This window comes from Triturus cristatus, chromosome 12 (assembly GCF_964204655.1).
Source record: "Triturus cristatus chromosome 12, aTriCri1.1, whole genome shotgun sequence".
NCBI lineage: Eukaryota > Metazoa > Chordata > Amphibia > Caudata > Salamandridae > Triturus > Triturus cristatus.
This window is the reverse complement of record NC_140595.1, coordinates 286,527,679-286,540,297: the sequence shown is the minus strand read 5'-3', so window position 1 is coordinate 286,540,297 and position 12,619 is coordinate 286,527,679. Positions and strand designations below refer to the sequence as shown.

Sequence of the window (12,619 nt, the reverse complement as noted above, 5' to 3'; positions counted from 1 at the left end):
GAACTACTGCATGCAAAGTCCAAAACAACATAGCACAGGAGAATATGGCTGCTTCACTTTATCTTAACCAGAAAGTGAGTGCACGTGACCAGATCAAGTAGCGAGACCAATGACTGAAAAAATTAAAAGCAAACATATCTTACTATCTACATTGATCTTACAGTGTGTTATTAGACGTGTGTGATTTCATAGAAAAATTATTTCACGAAATACCATCTCTGTGAAACCATTTCATCTAAACTGTTTATGGACATTTTCTGGATGAATCGCATTCACCATCTACAATCCCTCTACACAAATCAGGGTATACTACATATTACCTACCGGCTTCAAGCTCAGGGAAAAGCCGCCCATCGGGGGGTCTACTTGTGTGGGTAAATATTAAGAACAACTGGTTGGTAGAGACCCACAATAGTGTTTCCCCCGATCTTCTACATTTGACTATAAAAGGTTCACACGGCGGTCCCACCCTAGAACTATTTAACATCTATGCTTGAGGTACTGTGGGAGGACAGCCCTCCCAGACAGTCTCCGTTCTGGATCACGAACTAACTCTCATCGATCCCCACTCTAGTATCATTATTTGTGGTGACTTCAATTGCACATTTGAACCCCTAGCCCTGGAAGATCTATTGGGGACCAGCGAGTCTGATCTCAATTGGGGCATTCCGCCCCTAGAGCTTACTCCAATTAAGAAATGGTCACAAAGGGCTATTCAATTGAATGCTTTCACCCAAGAGTTTAATTTACGAGCAGTGAACGGTAGATCTAAATCTGACAAGGGCGGTGCCTTTACATTCAATAGGCTGACCACCCCATCTCGCATCGACTATATCCTTGTTGATATCTATTTCTGGGGGAACATTGTGGACATGGTCGTTAAAAATACTATAGATAGCGACCATAACCCACTGTGCTTAGAAATTAAAGATGTTTGGGTGACCCCGCACCATGAGAATAATCGACTTCCTTTGATGGCAACCAAAGAAGTATCATTGGCAGGATGCAATAGACGCCTCAAATGGCATGGGATCTCACAACACGAGGGGAAGCTCGCATCAATTAAAGAATTATTAGCCAGTAAACACACCGAGCTCTGTGAAGCCAGCAATAAAACGGATGATCCCCAACTCATACCCTCTCTCTATCATGATACTATCAATAAGATAGGGGAATTTTTTATTCTGGGTGAGAATTCTCGCTGTAAGGTGGACCCCGTGCAAGGCTGGTATTCCAAAGATTGTAGAAGGGACAGAGTGACCTTGTCAAAAGCCCTAAGGAAACAAGATAGCAATCTAATCAAAAGGGCGAGACGCGACTATTCTAGATCTTTGATAGTCGCCAAATGAAATTGGGAGGAAATGCACTGGCAGGAATTAAAAGAGGCGGCATTAAATCGAAATTCAACGGTCTTTTGGGACCTCCTTAATAGAGGCAAACGGGCCAAAATGGCAAGTATCCCAAACCATATAACGGAGCTGCAATGGTTTAACCATTTCTCTGCTATATATGCGGGAGATACTGTCTCTGTAGTCCCTGTGGTGGATGATTCGCCCCTGCCGCAAATTTCCCAGCTGAGACCAACTTTGGGACTCAAGAAGTCATCCTGGCTATCAAAAGTATTGCGCCTGGTAAGGCGGCAGGCCCAGATGGCCTACCAGGTGATCTTCTTCTACACGATCCAATCCCCTGGGCTTCTTTTATTCCTGTTGGCATGAACGCTATAGCTAAGGGTTCTATAGTACCCGAGTCATGGAAAGCTGCGGTGGTGATTCCCATTTATAAAAAGGGCAATAGGGAGGACCCTGCCAACTATAGACCTATTAGTGTAATTGACGTGATACAGAAAGTGGTTGGCAGGGTTCTCCTTATGAGATTGAGGTGTTGGATTGAGAATAGGAATGTTTTATCGCATTTTCAAGCAGGTTTTAGACAAAAGGTAGGAACTATGGATCACGTTTTTAGATTTTTTTATGATATACTGGAAAGCGGTAGTTTTAGGCAAAGGTACTTTATATTTAGCTTTTATAGACCTAAAGTCCGCTTTCGATTTAATTCCCCGTCAAAGACTGTGGCAGGTCTTATTCCAATTAGGTGTCCCTCAAGAGATCCTTGCCTTTTTAAAGCTTCTCCACGAGAACAATCATGCTAACGTTAGATGGGGTGCCCAGGGCCAGCTTACAGGGAGTGTCGCGGTTAACAGGGGGGTTCGCCAGGGCTGTGTTTTAGCCCCCACCCTGTTTTCTTTATATATCAACGGGGTGGTGGATCTCCTCAGAGAGGTCTCAGCTGATGCTCCAGTCCTGGCTGGCGAAAAAGTTCCCGCTCTCCTGTTCGCCGACGACACTCTCCTGATTTCCAAATCCCCGGCTGGCCTACAAATTTTTTTAAATAGGTTTGATTCCTTTTGCAAGTCCCATGGTCTCATCATAAATACAGAGAAAACCAAATTAATGGTTATTAATCCTCCGAGACGTTTTAGATATGCCTTTAGTCTGGATGGCACACCGCTAGACATCGTGGATTCCTTCAACTATCTAGGCATACGCATTGCAAAAGGGATGAAGTGGAGCTCGCACCTGACCAAGATGCTCCTATGCCACAAGAGGGTATCTGGTGCCATCATTAGAGAACAACATCTCTCTACTAGCCGACCAGTGGCACCGGCCCTTGTGGTATATGAAGCACAGGCACTATCTAGCTCTATGTATGGGGCAGAAATTTGGGGCTATGAAAATATCCATGACCTGGTCATGTCCGAGAATAAATTTATGAGGAATCTTATTTCTGTTCCCACTTCATCACCACTAAAACCCTCGTTTTATGACTTAGGCAGACACTCCATTCAGGACATTGCACGCCTCCGACCTGTACTATTCTGGGCAAGACTTCGACGGACACCTGAACTTGCCAAATACGCTGCAGGCTTAAGTGAACTTATATTAGCGGACACTGGGAGGAGGTTAAAATGGATCTCCCATGTTAAACAAACGCTGAGAACCATCGGTTATGATGACTGCTGGGAATCCCAGATACCCCCTTCGAAACAGGATCTTAAGAAGGCTTATTGGAGCTGGGTCAATGCAAGAGAGCTGAACAATGTAAAAATGGGGAAGTTGAGCGAAGCATTTTTTGAGCATGAGCCCCTTTGTAAATTGGAACCCTATCTTGACTTTATTCAAACTCCACTTGATAGATCTCTGTACGTGCGCTTCAGATTGGGGTCCCTTCCTCTTAATTGTGTTACTGCTGGCTGGAAGGGATTCTCCACTACATCTGCTGGTTGCCCGAGTTGTACAGCACCCAGAGAGTCTATTCCTCACTTTTTATTTGCCTGTTTCCACTACAGAAGAGCAAGAGCCAAGTGGCTGAGGCCGATCTGCAGAATGCTCGGTAGTCGTGACTACCGCATTGTGCTACACATTCTACAAACAGATACCTCGTCCCTCACTATTGTCTGTGGCATTGCCAAGTATCTGGGTTGTGCTTGGCTATTGCGGAAGAAAAAACTCGCCCCTCATATGCACTTAATTACCTATGTGGTCTGTTTTTATTACTTGATATTTATCCACTATATGAATTTTGGGTCTTAAGCTTCTTGTACTTTGCACATATTGTTTTTATCTACTTTTATAGTCCTCTTATACTTACCCATGACTGATCAATTCCTTTATTGTCTACTTGATCTTTTTTATATTACTGTATGTTGTGCTTTTATGATATTTTTTATCGAATAAAGCTTTACCTACCTACCATTCACCATTTCATAGAAACTACTTCATAGACTGTCTTTTTTTTTAATTAGATTTTCATGCTTATTATGTTGAGCCTAGCTCAGCACACATGCACTGGTCTAGGAGAGGAGCTCTTGGAATCACTCAGGACTTTTCTGAAACCTGTGCATGGGTTTTTTTTTTTTTTTGCATTAATTGTATTGGACTTTGCGTGCGTCTTTCCAAAAAGAAAGCACACAATTGGCACATGTCCCACCTTTTTAAGCAAATGTTTCCTGCCACGGCATTAACTTTGCGGGAGCGAGCAGTGGCGCGCAGGGTGCCATCTGTTTTTAATTAGTGCAGTGTCTTTCAGTTTCGCTGCCGCGCGTCCACGTTTTTTTTCTCCATTTCTTACCGCTAACAGAGCAGAGGCATACAGTATATGTAACAGAGTGGTAAAGTTATTTTTTGGGAACTTTGACGTACTCTGTTTCTAGTGACTTAAAATTGCACTGTATTGGCTGACAGTGAATTTTTTTGTATATATGTTTGAACGCATTGTTATATATACTATTGAACCCTTGTGTATGGAACTGTTGCCTTGCGCAGCGGGTGCCCCCAAGTGTCTTTTTGGCTACGTTATAAAGACAGTGGTAATCTTGTGACGATAATGCAACGTTGAGGAACTTCGATTTTCGATCACGATCGAATCGACCCGCCATTTTGTGGCCCGCCGCCATTTTGTGTTGCCAACACTCAGGCAGCACGGCGAACAAAGTCTATTCTGCCTTTCCTGTAGCCTGGTGTCTAAATACACCTTCGGCTTCTATTTGCAAAGCTGGTGTTAGAACTAGCCGAGTACACTAATCCCTGTCTGGCTTTTCTAATCCGCGTCTCAACTATCTGTTGGCTCACACTATTCTTTCCTGACCTTATCTTATCAACTGGCCTTCACTGTCTCCTGCTAGCATTCTCTCGTTTCACAACTGTCCTCCCACACACACAAGCGTATCTCGCCACCTACAAGTTAGTTATGAATCTGTTAATAAATTAGCTTGAGGGAGGGGTAACAAACATAGTTGGAGGAGAGGTCTTTCCGAGTTATCCGACACTTCTGTTTTCAAACCTTTCTTATTGGTTCCATCTTGTTTTCCAACTTTCCTTATTGGCTCCTTCTTGTTTGCTCTGGGAGTACATTTTATTAATGATTATGAACATTGTATGGTATTTAACCCGATGCGCCACAGAGTGAAGTGGCAGTCTCCTGAGAACCTACTTTGTGTACTTCTAGGATAACTGTACTGGCTGCAGCTAAATAAATCTGATCTTCTAACGCCGACAGAGTGTCCCGTGTCTCTGTGTAGCTGAGCAGGAGAAACCTAGGAGATTAAGGCGTACCCTGCGCCGCCAGGCCCAAAAGGTTCTGGTTCTTCAACTGGTGCCCAACGTGGGGCGGCTTCAGTGGTACCGGTTCTGACTGAAGGTCGTGAGGAACCCCGCAAGAAAATTCCGGAGGGTTCGCGAGCCACATTAAGCGACCCCTGTATGTTGAAAGTGGTCCGAAGGTCTTTTGCAGCGTGGTTACTCCTTCCTGACGGCTACTGACGACCGCTGCCCTGACTGCCGCCCTGCTTTGGCCCTTCCTTTGATGATGTATGGTAAGGCGAGACGATAGACGGGCCTCTGTTGGTGGAAGAAGACATCCTTAGTTAAGTATCTTCGTGGATCGCGCCCACAAGTTTTGGTTCTTTGATTGTTTTCTTTGGGTCTCTTAGATTTATCTCTTGCAAGAAATAAAGCCGAGGGTAAGTGCATTTGTGCTGCGTAAACTGAGTTTTACTCCCTTGAAGTTTGTGAACGGACAGGAAATATCGTGAGATGCCTGGTCTGACTAAGTTTGGAAGAATTTGTTGTCTTGGTTGTAATAGGGATTCCCAACTAGAGGACTCTTGTCCGATTCCTTCAGTTGGAACTCCCACATATGAGCTCTATTCAAAACATGGTATCGGCCCCATTGCCTTTAACGAGACATGGACCCGATACACGAAGAAAGATGGTGTTTTAAAATGGCCAGAAAATGGTAGCGTTGATCCTGATGTGTTAGATAATTTAGAAGCAGTTTTATTTAAGAGAAAAGCCTGGCCGGCAAGGTTTGACTCTTTCCGCCTTTGGCGAAAGGAAGCCAAACAGAAAGAAATTAAACAAGCAAAACGAGATAGGAAAGCACAGGGTATGACGATTATACAGGCTGCCCAACAGTTCAAAGACGATGAAATTGATAATGCGACTGAGATTTCAGAAAGACAGCATCGTATGGCGATAGATAAATGCTATCCGGTGTTGCCTGTTTCTCCTTCTGATAATAAGAAAGATGTAGAAGAAGATCCCCTAATGTCCCATTTATTAAGATTGCCTCCGCCTTATGCGCAAAATGCTAATGTACCTCAGCCATTACAGCTTCTTCAGCCGCCAGTGGTAGTTCCGCCTGTTCCGGCTCCTCTGCATTTGCCTCCTCCAGTATTACCGCCTTTGCCGGTTTTACCGTTGGTCTCAACTTCTTTACCCTCATCTCCTGATCCTAGATCTCCTTTGCCTTCAGCTCCTCCTGCAACTATCGATTCTTCCTCTGTCAGTTTCCCTAATACTTTATCCCCAATTCTTATGTCTAATTCTCCGTCTGTGCGTAAGCGTCTCACAGACACTGTCACTGGTATTCTATCTCCTTTCTTTGGAGCTTTAAGTGTGTCTCCGGCTTTTGCTCGAAGACAATCTTGTAGTCAGTTCCCAGATTTTGAGGAACGAGAGAAGTTAGACTCTTTGGCACGAAAATGGATTAAGAACGGTCCACAATACAGTATGCTGGATATTATGCCTACCTTTTTGCAATGGAATGCGCCTACGCAAAGATATGCTTTCAATGTAATCTGCGATACTCTCATTAAAGAATGGGAAGATGTGAAAAAGGTCTTATTGTGGGTTCTAAGGTTGAGGAAGCTATAAGGACGCTTATCTCTTATAGATCCTTACTGTTTTCTCAAATTTTCCCTGATTCCGATCCGTCGGTTAAACTGACGTCGAAAAATTATCCTATGAGAGAGGTTCCTCCCATATGGAAAGAAGAGGTTGCGGCAGCAGGTGCTAATGCAGCTATTCCTGCTCATTTTCAGCGTATATGGGTACATGTCCCTTGGAAGAGATCTGAAGTTTTGGCCCTTATGCAGACTCTACCAGATCCTCGTAAGAACCCTGCAGGTTATTATAAAGAATTAACGCAGACAGTTGACGCCTGCATCATGGATCTAGCAGATATTGACATGCTAATGGGAAATGTAGTCCCACAGACAAAATTCGTAGAGAGGATCATGCGCAGAAACTAGGTGCTACTTGGAATGTTAGAACTGATACAGATAGAGACCAAGTGGGTGGCGCAAAGCCTGACACTCTGATTTCGGAACTCTCTGGTAGGATCATTACGTTAATGAAAACTATGATGCCTGCACTGAGAGTTAATTGGGATAAATTAGCAGCATGCAAGCAAAAGAAAGATGAAAGTGTTTCTGATTTCTTCACTCGTTTTGAAAAGACCTTTATCGACTACAGTGGTCAAGACATGGCTACAGAGGGTGGACAGCGATTATTTGTGGACAAAATTCGTATTCAATTTGCTTCCCGAGCTGTCACACAAATTAAAAGATTCTGAAAGTTCGTGGGCTGTTTCTTCTTCTGCCCAGATATTGGCTACTGCACAATATTACGAAAACAGAGATAAAGAAGAGAAGGAGAAGCAGGAGAAAAAGACGAAAGAATTAAAAACGAAGGTTCTCTTGCAACAAGCCTATCCGCCACGTTATGCTCAACCTCAAATTCAGCAGCCCCCACAGTTTCAGAGGTTGTATCAAAAACCTGAGCCATACATTCCGCTACCTTTGTTAGGACCTAATCAATGTGCCTATTGTAGAGAGGAAGGTCATTTTAAGAATAGTTGTCCGGTTTTATTGCAGCGCAATGGAGCGTTATCTGCTCCACGAGGTCGTGCTGGACTCCAGTCAGCAAACAGAGGTAGAGGTCGAGGTGTGTTGCCTCAAGAACAGCGTGCCCTTCCTTCTCCCAATTCTGTGAACTGTTTTGATCGGCAGAATGTTAGGTCTACGCAATATTATAATGAAGATTATTATGTTGAAAATGGAAATGAGAGTCTTCATGCCAACTAGGACAGCCACGGATAAAGTAAGGGAGTTGTGCCAATACCAGTAGATCAAAATGTACCTTATGTTAACGTCACTACGATGGGTGTTTCAGAGCCATTTCTCTTAGATACTGGGGCGATGAGAAGTTCTATCATTCATTCTAAACTCCCTGTGGCACCTTTGTCTGGCTTAACTAATGTTTCCGTAGGATTTTCTGGCGCCCCTGTCCGCAATCGAATTTCTTGTCCTTTGCCCATTTCAGTTGGTCCCTATGATTTGGAAGCTCCACTTCTGTTAACGAATGGTTGCGGTGAGAATCTGTTGGGTCTAGACCTATTGAAAAGAATGCATGCTACAATATATTGTTTTCCTTCTGGTGTACATCTTACTTTTGGGACAGAAATTGGTCTCCCCAATGTATTTGTCTAAAGATCAATTTCCACCTAAATTACTTTCTCTTCCAACAGCACTTTGGGCCACGGGTCCGAATGATGTGGGTTGTCTTGAGATTCCGCCTTATGTTGTCACTCTCAAGCCTAATGTTGAATTACCGCGCATCCCACAATATAGAATTTCTGCTGAAGGTGAGAAAGCGCTTTTGGAAATAATTCATGACTTGATTCAGAAGGGTGTGGTTGAAGAACACACCGATCCTTTCAGCCTCCTGTGTACCGTTTTGTAATTGATCTGCGGGAGGTAAACAAAATTGTTGTCCCACAATTTCCTGTTGTTCCAGATATCACTGCTCTGTTGACAATGATACCTTCCACAGCGACTTGGTTCTCTGTTATCGATCTGAAGAATGCCTTCTTTAGTATCCCCATTGCAGAAGAGAGCAGGGATATTTTTGGTTTCTCTCTCGGAGGCCGAAGCTTCCGGTTTAAGCGCGCACCCCAAGGCTATTGTGAAAGTCCCTCTATTTACAGCCAAGCTCTAAAATGTCATCTTGATACATTTCATTTGCCGTCTGGTGCTGCTCTCATCCAGTATATGGATGACCTGTTAGTAGCTGCTGATTCAGAAGAGATTTGTAAAGATGTCACTGTTACATTGTTACATCACTTGTTTAAACTGAATCACAAGGTTTCACCTTCCAAACTACAGTATGTCTGTCAAGAGGTTACCTATTTGGGTCATCTCCTATCAAAGGAGGGACGACGATTGACACCAGAATGAATTCAGGCGATTATGCGAATGTCTGTACCATCCACACAGACGGAAGTACGTGCCTTTCTGGGTATCACTTCTTTTTGTAGACAGTGGATCCCTAACTTCTCTCTAATTGCCAAACCTTTGTTGGCACTCACTTTAAAAGATACGTCTCAGCCCCTTCCATGGACTGATGAGTGCTAAAAGAGTTTCACTGATTTACGTACCGCTTTCAGGGGTGTGGAATTTTCCAAATAATCTAGTTGTCCAAGGGAAAAAATGCCACTGAGATCTACATGTCCTGTAAAATCCACTTGTTCCACCTACCCCCATTCCACATCAAACCTAAGGGCTCCGGCTGACAGAGAAACATTAATATATTTTTGCCTTATTAAAATCAGTAAACCATTGAATGCTGTGCAATAATAATGCTAAAGGAAAACTTGTCAAGCGATATTATCGCATCCCTGCACCCCTGCGCCCCCTCCCCTTAACCCTGATGCCATTTCCCCCTCACTTTTTGCAGCTGGCCAGACGTGAGCCCTACGTTCCTTGCGAATCGGTAAGTTGTATCGAAAAAGAAACAGCAAAGTTGGGAGCTTCCTTTAATAATAAGAATCGTTTTTTCGCCAAATGTACCCTCTTTGCAACATTAATCAATTTTGTAATGTATATTTGTCAGTGTGTTTATGCAGTTCTGGGCTGAAAGTTAATAGTTCACTATTCTATATTAGGACTTTAAGTTATAAATTGCAAGTCACCAACGGATGTCTCTTTTGAAAGCATTAATCTGCAGATCTGTTTCCATCTGCGGTATGAAGGCTCCGGACCCGCGATGTTAAACCCGCATTGGGATGGCAGCGTGTGAATCTGAATTCGTTGTAATGGGTGTTTCCCCCATGAAGCGGTGGTAGCGCAGCACGCCTGCTTGCGATACGCTATTTTGACATCCTCATCTGAGGCGCCGAGGCGGGCCAGGCCTAGGCTTTTGTACTAATTAATCTACCCACGCACGGATGCTAAAAATATAAATAAAAGAAAATCGCAGCACCTCCGTCACAATATCACACAATTCAAGCGGGCAAAACTGCTTATTTTACCTGAATGCGTATTGCAAGCCTCGTGGCGGCCACGGACTACTGCTTGCAGAGGCTGAGTGACGTTTCACTCCCCCAGCCAATCACTGGCTAGAGCCCAGTCATGGGCTGCTAGCCAATCAGATGCCGCCAAAGGCTCTCTGCAAGCTTCGGATTGGCTGTGAGCCCCAGAGTGCCCACAGGCTGTTGTTTTAACGTGATTAAAACGTGATTAATGTCTAAATGTCCGTCGGACATAAATTGACAATAAATCTTCTTGCCCGTCAATATAAACAACATGCAATTTCTATCCGACAGTCTGCTGGAATAGTGTTGGATGACACTCTTATTGTCATGGTGCCACATGCAGTGGATACCTTACTAAACAGAACTAAAACACAGCATCTTACGAGTGCACGTTTCAGGGGATACGAGCTGACGCTGTTGGCTAGTCACATACACATCAAACGATGCAATACCCTAAATCCAGCTACTTTATTGCCCCTTCCAAATGAGGAAAGTGTTGAGGACCAACATGATTGTCTCTTCCGTACTGAGGAAGAGACAAAAGGAAGAATTGACCTGAGAGACACACCGCTAGAGAATCCGGATGGAACTCTATGGGTAGACGGCTCTTGTTTTAAAATGCCTAATGGAGATACAGTTTCAGCCTATGCTGTGACTACTTTGCACACAATTGTGGAAACTGCAAGTATTAGACATAATTCAGCACAAGCAGCAGAATTGATAGCTTTAACAAGAGCCTGTGTATTGTCAAAAGGGAAGAGAGTGAACGTGTACACTGACAGCCAATATGCCTTCGGTGTAGCGTTCAACTTTGGGCGACTCTGGAAGGAAAGGGGTTTCTTCACCTCACATGGCACCAAAATCCAACATGGCCAGTTAGTAACTGATCTCCTCGAATCACTTGCCTTACCCACCCAAATAGCGATCGTGAAGTGTAGTGCACACAAAAAGATTACGGATGATGTTGGTCGAGGAAATGCGTTTGCAGACGAAAGAGCAAAGAAAACAGCGAGAGATTCAACAAGTCAAATGTATGTGGCAGGTCCTGCGAGTTTGGTTAAAGAAAGAGGAAGGTATGAGAATACAATAGAAAGCGTGAAAAAGATTCAGAAAGAGGCTTCAGAGAGGGAGATGAGCAAGTGGAAAGAAAGTACGGGAATGTTAGATGAGATGGATTGTTGGGTGGAATTATCCGAACATCAACGATGGCTGTTACCAGATGCCTATGTTCTTCCCGTGGTTACTATGGCACATGGTCCAGCCCACTTAAGTGCAAAAGGCATCTGTAAACTTCTGGCTCCAGTATGAGAGAATGAGAGTATCCCAAAATGTGCAGATAATGTAGTAAAGCACTGTATTATTTGTTTAATGTACAACCCGGGAAAGGGAACCCCAACTCCGGCAGGTCATTTTGCTCCTCCGACATATCCATTTGAGGTGTTGCAAATCGATTAGATTCATATGGAGCGATGCAACAACCTCAAATATGTTCTGGTGGTAGTATGCGCCTTTTCAAGATGGATAGAAGCATACCCTCTAAAGGATAATACAGCCCTATCCACAGCTAAAATCCTTCTGAAAGAATTCTTCCCTAGGTTTGGTTTGCCACGCATTGTCTGGAGTGACAATGGGAGCGAATTTGTTGGCCAAATTATGCAGAAAGTTTGTGCAGGTCTTGGTATCAAGCAAAAGTTCCATGCGGCAAATCATCCACAGTCAGCGGGTTTAGTAGAATGCTACAATGGAACTTTGAAGTTGAAGTTAGCAAAGGTTCAAGCAAGTACAGGACTCAATTGGCCCGATGCTTTGCCATTAGCTCTGCTATCCACCAGAACTGCAGTACACTCTCGTTTGGGAATTAGCCCATACGAAGGGGTGTTTGGCTGTCCGGCTAACGTATGGGGAATCCCTCGTCCTAAGAAATACTCAGACTTGCCATATCCAATGTTGATTGACTATCTGCATGAACTTACGACTAAATTGCGTGTTCTTCATCAGCAGGTTCGGAGTGCTCTTCCGGAGGCTTCCACAGATCCAGGTCACTCCATCCGACCAGGTGACTGGGTCTGCGTGAAGAATTTCCAGAGGTCCAGCAATTTGGAACCCAGATGGCGGGAGCCCCGGATGGTCCTATTGACCACGAGGACAGCAGTTAAGGTCGAAGGGAAGAAAAATTGGATTCACGGTGTGCATTGTAAGAAAGTGCCTTTGCCTTTGCCATACGATCAATGGGTACGCAGAGGTGTTGGTGACTGTGAAAAGGAAAGAGTTCCACGATTCGTACCCTTCAGCGATGCACACCTGAGTGGGACACTGTCTGAGAAAGAGGACGACGACATTTTACAGGAAGCAATTCCATCACCTCGTCGCTTGGATACGACTGAACCACGAACATTGTTCCAAGACCAGAATGTTCCGGGGAAAGAACGTTATTACTTAAGACCTAGACCAAAGAACATTTAAA

The 12,619-nt window shown here is 44.1% G+C and overlaps 1 protein-coding gene across 1 annotated transcript in view; it reads right to left on the bottom strand.

Moving 5' to 3' along the window:
• Positions 1 to 12,619, bottom strand: part of INSRR (insulin receptor related receptor) — a 627,856-nt gene that overhangs the window by 230,655 nt on the left and 384,582 nt on the right. The window lies entirely within an intron of this gene.